Genomic DNA, 10,431 nt, shown 5'->3' on the forward strand with positions numbered 1-10,431 from the left:
CAGTTATCAGAAATCTGAGGGAAAAATTAATAGCATATTAAAAAAAAAATCTCAGCATACGTGACCATGTTCAAGAGCTGTCCCTCTCCTTCAAGAGTTATTTTTAATTGTCATAAGCATAAAAGGATTGTTGAGTAACCTACCAAGGCAGGAGACCCATACTATTAAGTAACGAGGGACAGAAAAGAACAAAGAGAGAGATATAATGCAGGGAAAGTAATCACTGACAACAGAAAATGTAACTTTTGTTTTTTCTTCCAAGGGATAGTTGAGTTGGGATCAACTAAACAAAACTACAAGGAACAAAAGAAGTGCTTGAAAACACAGTAGCTGGCTATGAAAAGCACTTCAAATTATTCTTCTACTGCTTGAAACTGAAGATACAGATAGTGATGGAAAGAAGTAAGGAGTATGCCCTGAAGCAGGAAATGCTCCGTGGTAAATATCCAAGCTCCCGACATGGACAATCTGAAATAGATCAGAAATGAAAGAAATGCCTTATTGTCATTTGTCATTATTGCACTTCAATTGTAATCCTGGGCAAGGCATTTTACCTTCTTGGCACCTCAGCATTCCTCACTGCAAAACAGGGGAGAGGGGAAAATCAGTTTTTAAAATATATCTTCAGGAGGAGTTCTGAAATTAGCTAACATTTCTCATATATGCCTTTAAGAACTGTAGTTACCAATTTCTAAGTTTTGTTTTAATCTTCTCTCTGGTGGAATTGTTGCCTAACACCCAAATTCATCCCAGAAAAAGCTCCTGCAATCAGGTGGCATCACTGCCTTCGAAATAAGGCAAAAAGTAGATTTGACTAATAGTGACAATCCAAGGCCTGAAGTGAAATGTACTTGTGCCCATTGCTAATTATTCATTCCTGGCCAGCTTTAACAGAGAGCCTCCAAGGGATAGCACTCATTCACATTAACAGAAGCAATGCAGGGGAAAATGTCAGTAATTTGCTAAAGGTGACAGGGATGGAACATGTGCTGCATACTTAATTCAAACAAGTGGGCAGATTTTTATAGATCCAGTTAAAGAATGAATTCTGTGGAGAAGCCACAATGCAGGGAGACTGGTATAGGAGGATGCAAATATTTCTCTGGGTAAAGAAGTAGAGTGATCTACTGAAGCTAGAGGCTGAGTCTGGCAGCATGAACACCAGGAAAAGGAATAGAAGTGGAAGTAGAGCACAAGGAGTTGCAAGCTTCTCTGCTCCCTTTCCAGTTGCTGACCAAAGACTTTCTGCTGATTTCTTGGGCACAAGCTACTGAAGTTTCAGGTTGAGATACGCGGAACCAGACCATCATCCAGTGCATCTGCGAAGGATTCATGTAGCCAGCACATGCCTCGCTGATATTTAGACCCATGTCTTATGTGAGCACTCACATGCTGCTAACTGATAATATAAAGCCACAGATTAGATTTTGCATTAGTCCTGTCACTTGGTCTTAACCCAAATTCCTCCTAATATCCCCTTCTGACCTGTCTGGAAATTTCTTCCTTCTCTGTTCACTATGTAATAGGGTATCCTACAACAGGACATTGTCCTAGCTTGCTCCTTCACATATATGCCTTCCCACCCTTCTATCCCTGCAAGACCCCATGACACAGATCCCAAACCTGAGCAAACTGAGTGCCAGCACGAACGGTGGTAGCAGTTCTAGCTCTCTGCCAGGAGAGGCAGATAAGCAGGAGAAGGCAGTGAAATCTTTCCACAGTTTTCATACTCTGTTTTGAGGTCATTGAGAACTTCACCCTATGGAGTATTTGAATAAGCAGTAAACTATTTATATATAGATAGAAGTCAGGTACACAATTATAAAAAAGTTAATGAAGTCACATGCAGGTGGTATGAAACTCTTAGATATTTAAACAATAACCATGTTGATCACAAGCAAGTTAACTAATGAAGTGTGACAAAACCTAGGCTGGACATTGTTTTAATGGCTTCATTGTCAGATTTAACCATTTATTAAGGCACTTTCAAAAGTGTCAGGGAACTGTGGCTGATAAGCTTTTCAAGCGATTCATTGTGCTGCAGCATGGAGGTTCTCTATGGAAAGATATGTATGTGTATAAATTCATATATACACATAAAACAGATAGAAACAGGTGATTTCAATGGTTTAATCTCAGAAGAGAGTATTTCCACTAACATATCTAGTTAGCATTTTAGTTCTGACTTGCGATCTCAGTTTCTCTTGCTAACTTCCCTGAGAAATTGCCTATCAGTCTTGATGACCTAATTATAAATGATTAAAAGCACAGGCCTGCAAGAAACTAAACTTCATGTTGCTATGGATACGCTTTTCCATGTATACAGCTATCTTTTGCTTAAAATAATGACCCATACAATAGCTACTAAAAGCTTCTTTTCAGCATTGTACCATGATTATATGTAATGCATTGTTTTTCACTCTTATGAATTATATACTTTATCTATATGTATTTGCTGTTGATAAAGAAATACTGTGATATGAAGAATAATTAAAATCCAGATGCGGTTGTTTGAATTACAACATTCATTGAATCCCAGAGTCTTTCATACTGACAGATATTATTTTTAGATCAGAATTATCCTTAATTTCAGAAGTGAAATTCAGCATTCAGAATATTAGTATTTTCCATCATTTCTACCTACAAGCAGAAATATCATCAACAAAATTTAGGCAAAAAGCACACGTCTGGGACTAGAATTCCAGGAATTCAGATGATGAGTTAGAAAAGAGATATTGATTAACTTTTCCTGTCCCCTGCTTGAGTGTCTACATGTTGTAAAGGTAACACGTATAAACAAGATTGTGAATGAACCTATTGAGCGGGATGCTGCAAAGGCAAAGAGCAAGTGGGTCTTCTGAAGATATCAAGAAGGATATGATCTGCTTGAGAAGACCGAGTCATTATCTCGGAGCCTAAGCCAAAGAAATCAAAATGGGAGAAGAAAAGAAAAATACATGTTCTGATCACTTTTTTCTCTCTTGGTTCTTCCAAGGCAGAATGAAAATTAAAATTTCAAAAACATTTGACAGCCATGCTCTCCTCTGCAATTTCCTTTCCCTTCTTTAATGTTTACCTTAACTATCAAATGTGAACCCATGTGGTATAAGCACCAAGAACAAGATAGTAAATAACTCTTTTGTGGCTGTGCACCTAGTTTACCTAGGCCTTCTGGAATGTTCATTTAGCATATAAGTGCATCTTAAAGCATACAAATCTGGCCCCAAGTGACAAAAATTTTCAGAGAGCTTTGAATCACTTTGGTTTCTACCTTTTTACTATTCAACTTTGACAGTCATATAAGTTCCCCAAAGATCAAAGTTGTAACATACAAGCAGTGCTAAGGTATATCACCATATTTATTGTGCTGATGCTTTCTCATCACTTATTAAATAGTCCCAATACAAATTAAAACAGATTCAGAGGCACCAAACAAAAGAACATTAATCCATTAAAAGACAAATTTAGAGAAGATAAATTTCACAATTCACTGCTTCAATCTCTCACCTTTCGAGATTTTTCATAATCCTAACCTCTAGCATATTTACTGTGATAGCAACAAATACAAGATGAAGACATGGATTAAAGATTTGATCTAGTACTTCCCATGTAAAGTGTGTTTGTCTTTTATAGCTAGTTCTTGCCATCTACATTTACATGCACTGACAAAACATTTTACTTTTAGACAAAATGATTATATTGTGTTTTGAGGCTTGACCAAAAATTAATTTGTTGCAGTATGTTGGACAAAAAACCTTCATCTTCCCATTTCTCCAAACCAGTGGCCAATCATTTCAGAAGTGTGCATGCAAAGGGTAACACTTCCCACTGATCTGAGGAAATCTCATTTTCTAAGCAAGGCATTTGTAATGAATATGAGTGGCCAGAGACTAGATGCAGAAGCTGGACAGCTCAATCACTCCTCTAGTAGAGGTTCACTGGCATCAGCCTTCCCCGTGGCCTGAGCTCACTGAGCATGTGGCCCCACGCAGAGCCCCTGCTAGTGCCTCTCCAGGCTCACCAAGGCTCTGAAGGTCGTTCCACCTTCCCTTCGCCTTCTCACTGAGCACAGCATGCCGAAAGGGCTGTACTCAACAGCTGGGGAACGTGATAGGGAAATAAGAAACTTCTTCCCTATTGGATGTTAAATAGAACAATTCTGTTATCACACTATTTTCCTCTGTTGCTACTTCCTTTTGAGTGAGTGCCTGTATCTGTTTTCAAACACAGCTAACCAGAAGAAAAACATAGCTTGACATTTTCCATTTCCCTGACTATGCAGATTGAGAGTTTTTTTTCTGCTTTTTGTTTTTTTTAAAAAGGAGCTATGGATGACAAGAACACTATTTTTAATCTCCCACCAGCTTATTTCCATCAAAAAGGGCTGAAGAGGAAGACTAACAATATCTGCAGAACAGGTTTGTGTATTGTTCTGTCTTGAAAGATATTTCTAAAGATGAAAAAGGTCCCACTATTTAAAAATGGGTTATATTTGAACTAGTTGTTTATAAAACTGCATGCAGTAATCACATTTCTCTTTCATGGTCATCTTCCCATTAGGATGCTCAGGAGAACTTACTAACATTTAGCTTCAAGTTACCTATGGCAACTATAATTATTATAGTTTTACAGATATGGAAATCAAGACAAAGATTATTTGTAGTCATACAGGAATTCTATACAGTGCTTGGAAAATAGCTGAAGAGTTCAGAGAGCTGATCTTAAAGATGGATTGATTTATCCCAAGAGGATTATTCATAGGTGCTGGGAACCACCAGGGTGATGCAAAGTTACTTTCATTGCTCCTCTGTGCATCAATTCCTATCTCTAAGGGCACATCCAAGGAGAAGGAGCAGCAGGTACTGTTTCCCTCCTTGTCTCACCCGGACTCACCAACTCTTCCAAATTTAAAATCTTCAGACCCTTCTAATCATTGTCCCTGTACCCAAGGGCCGTGGTACCCACAAGTTCTTATCCTTGTCTCATGCAGCACATCAGGTCTCTCCAGGCTTCCAAACAAGGCAGGACAGCTAGTGAAATCTGTATCATCATCATAAGCACATTTGCCTGTACGCACTTCCTTGGTCTTGTGTTCTGCTTCGTCTTCTGTATGTCCTGCAGTCCTTACATGACATACGACACCTCAGTCTTGCATCAGTACTGCCAGAATGACCAGATCAAAAATTAACCTAGGTCCTTCTTCCAAACTGATGCTCGAGTAGTTATTTTACTGTTCCTTCTCCCCAGTTTCTCTCAACTCACACTTGTTTTGCATATTATCTCTTAGGCTCCAAACATCTTACAAATAAAACTATTAACTTTGTAATGAATATGAGTAAATCACAGAGAGTAAATCACATCCAGGACTTGATCTATATGAAATTCCATCACAAGCATAAATTCAAAAAAAACCATAGTACGTTCTGTTCAGGCAACACTTAAAACAATGAGCTTTTTTCCCCTCCAGTACTGTTATACTTTACACAGAAAGGTAAAGCAAATCTGTGGTCAAGTTAAATGGACTTAGGAATCTGAGTGCCCTCTGAAAATGGAAGATAGGCTTCCTATATCAGTGAAGTAAATTTAGGTTAATCAGTGATTTTAAATTAGTCAATTATATTGTATCATTGTTCATGTTTAGTCTACAAACAAAAAAGCCCTAGCAAACTTCAAGTTTGAAAGATGTAGTAGATTTCTTTAGAAGTTTTAACCTTCTCATGATTCATTTTCTTCATAGCACAGTATCACTGAAATACATTACTTTTCACCTGCAATCACCAGCTGCACATTCAGCTTTGAATATACAGTAAGTTCAAAATTTCCAAGTTTTGATGCCAAAAATTGACTCAAATCCACAATTTGGTGACTGATTAAAAATAAACATTAATTTAACGGGTACTTCTGAAAAAAAATCATATCACTGTTAGAAAACTGGTAGAGACATCTATGAATGTCAATACCTCATTTTGAGTGCTAGATTTGACAGAGTTTGGCCTATGGCAGGCTAATGCAGAAGAATAAAATAGGAGGAATGCTTCTGCTACTAAATAGCAGCTAAGCTGACAACACTGCCTAGAGCAGAGAACACAATCACATTCTGAGATCATATTCATAGATCACACTTGCATGTATTTTTTGGTCCTTTCAGTATCAATACATCAAAGTATTCAGTGCTATTGAAATTATCCCCTTAACTGGCTGCAATGCTAACAGATTGACAATAAACCTACAGTCAAATACTAGACCACAAGCACCTAAAATGCAGTGACAGACAGACATTCAGATATAGAGCATTAGTTTTCCTACCTTTTCAAAGTCTGATTTGTTGTAACATGCCGGTAAACAGACTGATCTGTGCTGTCCTCAGCCCTGCTCAGAGCTGACTCCAATACAGCTCTTCCTGTTTGACCTTCTTATCTTTCCTGTTGATTGCACAGCCCAGCTTGAATGTGGTAAGTACAAAAAGTTGTCTATTAACTGATACTGTTAACTCAAAAACTTTTTTTTAAAAAAAATCATGAGTAAAGTTCATTATGCAAAGCAGAAATGCATCAAATGTGCTAGAAGGTTCATTCAAACACACTGGCTTTTCAGAGCAATAATTCATTTTGGCATTTTGCATTAGCAGTTAAAAGGTTCTGTGGGATGGATCCAGATCATTGTGCTAAGTAAGCATTGTTCAGACAAATAAATAGTCCTTCAGAGAGTACCAGGCTTTGATTCCCCTTTGCTTTTGATCACAGAATTAACCTTCTTGCTATCATTCCAGCTATAAAAAGCTTCATGAAGAATTATTTGAGGATGAATTCACTTTAATACATTTGGTTTTAAACTGCAAATGTGTGTAGAGTTTTGCAGATCTTTCATGCACTGTGCAGCACTAAGCACTAAATATCAGTTTGTGGCATTAAGCAAATCTGCTGTGGAATAAGTGCAGAGCATATTTTCCCCATCATAAAACTTCATCACTGTCCCAAATGCCAGATCCCAAATGACCCAGGAAAGTAACAATGGAAAATGAAAAGAAACCATCCTGTTTCAAGTCTGCTTGCTTTTTTTCCTTCTCTCCACACTGAGATGAGGATGACTGTTTTCACCTTCTTTCCTTCCATAACATACTCAAAATTTCACATACAGTTAGTCACAGTTACATGACACTTATTATACTTAAGTACCAAGTACCCCAAATGCCACAGGTATGGGCTGCCGATTGTAGCAGGCACTTTGCAAGTGCAGAACAAATAGACCATATCCCCAACAAATGTATATCTGATAACTCAGACATCTCTAACGAGCAAAATCCCAACTTTGGAGATAGCAGGCCACTGACCGGTTGTGTGTGCGTGAGGGGGGTGTTGTCCTGAGGCACATCGCCCAGTTGGAGAGAGGCTGTGGGTTTGGCGGTGCCTGGAGAAGGTGGCTTGCAGTGAAGGGATGCCCTGCGCAGCACCGCTGCCCTCCCTCCTGCCCCTGCACCCCTCGGGCATCACCAGGCAGCCATGCGCCTTTGGGCCCATCAGATACCGTCAAGACCTTAGTTATGCCTCTTGCTAATCTTCCTCAAAACACACAGTTAAAGTTTCTTCTAGGCTTTACAAACTAATGATTAATTACAAATCATACTCTTGCTTACCTTACATTATCCACTCACACAGTGTTAACACGAATTATAAATACTATTTCACACAGATCGGCCAATCTGTTCCTGCAGTATGCTTGGGAACGCTCCATCCTTCAAGAATTTATGAGTCGGAAGGTATTCAAGTACTTGTATAAGTGTACCTACCCAATCATCACGCAGGTTTTTTTCTCCCATTGGACCAGATTTGATACTGCATTACATTGCAGTACACAAACCATGCTGCTTCAGTTTTAATCAGTTTATATAGCAGCTACGGCCACAGCATGAAATACATATCACTATTTTACAAACTGACTAATCTTCAAAGGAGTCTAAGTTTTGTTAGACCAACTATTTTATTTGTATTTCTAAGAATAATCTTTGGTCACATTTTATAACCTCAATTCTTCACTGTAGTTTCTGTTATTTCTTCCTTTATGTGGAATCCAGATACATAGTTAAAAAAAAAATCTAAACCCAATTTTTTTTTTTCCCAACAAATACCAGATCTTATATCATCTGTATTTCTGTGGCCCAATCCCTGCTGAATCTGTATATATCAGTTGCCGATCAGTGTGTCCCTGAAATATCTCATAAGGCAAACACAAGCAATCTTTAAGAAAAGTAGAAATAAGACAAAAAGGTAACTTGCTTAAGGCAACAAGTAACAAAATCAAGAGCTGAACTGTAGTTCCTTAACCCTCTTTCTATACCTGTTTCTTCACCTACCATCTACAATTTTACTCCAAAACCTATTTCATCATGCCATACATGGTAATTAAGTTTTTGAGGGTGCCTATTGATATGTAGCTGAAGGGGAAGCAGGGAAAACAGTTTTCAGCCTCAGGGTGATATCAAAAGCTGGCCCTAGACTTCCTGTTGTCTTTTAAAAACAGTACCAATCTACATTACAGAAATATAACTCAATAACCTTATCGAAGTTTTGAACACCTGCTCTCATGAAATAGCTCCAGATACCACTATATTGTAGCAAACAGGAAAAACACAAAGGTAGCACAGAATGGTTTCTGTGCTAGTAATCATCTCCCTTATACTACATTTGAAGCACTAGGAATTTGCTACTGCAGGAATTGTGGCACCTCTTCAGTTCTCCTTATGCTAAAGCATAGGCTTGAGAACATCTGTTGTTTAACTATTAAAATTACATGAAGACATGATGCCTCCATTTATGTTTGGTTGTCCCTGATCTTTTCAGGATTATTAAAACAATTTGCCAGGAGGCTGAGAAGGACATTGCTTATAGAAACAAGACATTTCCTCTAATTGTTTCTCTCTGGCACTGCTTTTAATCATCCTGTTTGTCTGCCCTTCTGCAGCTGCGTGTTTGTCTGACAACTTTTCTCTACAGCAGCCTGTATTAGGAAAAACAACACATTTTAATATTAAGGCCAAGTTATACCTTTCATTATAACTTATTCCATTACAGTTGGAGACATACCTATAAATATCTTAGCCTAGTGCCAGGACATCTGTCTTTAACACTTTAACACAAGGACATTGAAATGCAGCTGCTTTGGAACTCCTATTTATTGATAACTAATAGCAAATACCAGATTTAGGCACAAAAGGTCTTCATACTCGCGTTACTAAATTCCTCTCTGATATCTTTCATCTCAAGTCCACTAAATATTGCAAAGCTTATTCCCTATACTGAATCCTGTAATAAAGTGATCCTCTTCTGCTTAATGTTTTACTCGAATTAGCATTCTTCATGGTTTACAGCTGTTGTCTGAAGTCACACAAGATACTGCTTTCTTGATTAAATTAGTCTCTGTTGGTTCCTATTTCATCCAGTGGCTGATGTATACACATTTTAAATGTAATGCAATCTGAACTGTAAACTTAACAGCAAAATATCAATTCAACAGCTAGATATGAAATCTGTACAGTTTGGAGTATGAATTTTACAGTAGCAACTGTTTTCTCAGCAGACTTAACCTAAGTAATTACATTGATTTTAAGAGTATTACCAACACACAATGTTAGTTGTGTTAACGTGTTCACACTAGGGTTAGACAACACTTAAATAAGATTAGGTTTAGCAGTATGTTTCCCTCTGATCAGCATGCTATCTCTCCACAGTAACTGCATGTGGAGTTAGCTAAAGAGTTAAAGTGTTTTCTCCTGGAATCTTGTCATCTTTTCCTCTTCCTGGTTGGAATCCAGATAGCTTTACTTCCCCCAGTCTTGAAGAAAAAACACCACCCCAGCTCCACAGTCTGATTTAGAAAGTAAAAACAGAAAACATGAAAAGAAAAATACACTTCCATCCATCTGTAAGGAAATGCTGTCGCCATCTAGTCTGCAGGAAAACGCTGAGTCAAAACATCCAGCTGTTACTTTACTTCAGTGCTATTCTTAGCTATTTACCTAGCTCACTAAATAATAGCTAAGTTTACTTACAATTATTAAATGTTAATAATAGATGTTATTGTGCTTGTTATGCAGCAGTGCAGACCACACCATGGCATACACCTGAAAAAGCTTCCTTCTAAGCTTAACAAATACTGAGAGACACCGTGAGTCACTTAGAATACTTCTGGCTACAGACCAAAAAGTCATCAAGTTCAAACTGACAAAAAGATTTGAGCTCATGTCCAAATCTTGGTAGCCAATGAGGTCCCAGTAGGATTCCCAGTTTCATTCTAGCTATGGAGTAGTTCTTAGACCTCTATGTATTAGGAGAAGAGAAACCTTGTAAAGTAGCTTCATCAGCTGGAATAAAAATTGATAATTAGTATTTACCAATTAGAAGATTAATCATTTTCTTCCTTGACCCTCTGGATCAC

Source organism: Apteryx rowi, unplaced genomic scaffold, assembly GCF_003343035.1.
Source record: "Apteryx rowi isolate R43461 unplaced genomic scaffold, aptRow1 scaffold_97, whole genome shotgun sequence".
In the NCBI taxonomy this organism is placed as follows: Eukaryota; Metazoa; Chordata; class Aves; order Apterygiformes; family Apterygidae; genus Apteryx; species Apteryx rowi.